Consider the following 394-nt stretch of genomic DNA (forward strand, 5'->3'; position numbering starts at 1 on the left):
CGCACACATGAAACAGCCATTCCAGGGTCAGAGGAGTCACACAGCTTGGCTGGGACTGCAAACTGGGAAGCTGAAGTCACGCAGCAGCCCGCGTGGAAGATGTAGGGAAAGGGGATGTAGCAAGTGGCAACATCCAGCTCAGAGGCAGCAGGACCTGTGTCATCCCCTTGTGACTGTCACCCCATAGCAGGCTTCCTGTTCCCTAAAGGACACCCTGGCCTGAGAGGCTCTCTGTGTAAGTGTACGCAGGCGCACGCTCACGAGGAAGCCAGAGGCCGACGGCAGGTGCCTTTCCTCAGCTGCCCACCACCTGAGGCATTTTTTTTTTTTTTTTTTTGGTTTTTCGAGACAGGGTTTCTCTGTGGCTTTGGAGCCTGTCCTGGAACTAGCTCTT

Source organism: Microtus ochrogaster, chromosome 8 (assembly GCF_000317375.1).
Source record: "Microtus ochrogaster isolate Prairie Vole_2 chromosome 8, MicOch1.0, whole genome shotgun sequence".
Lineage (NCBI taxonomy): Eukaryota > Metazoa > Chordata > Mammalia > Rodentia > Cricetidae > Microtus > Microtus ochrogaster.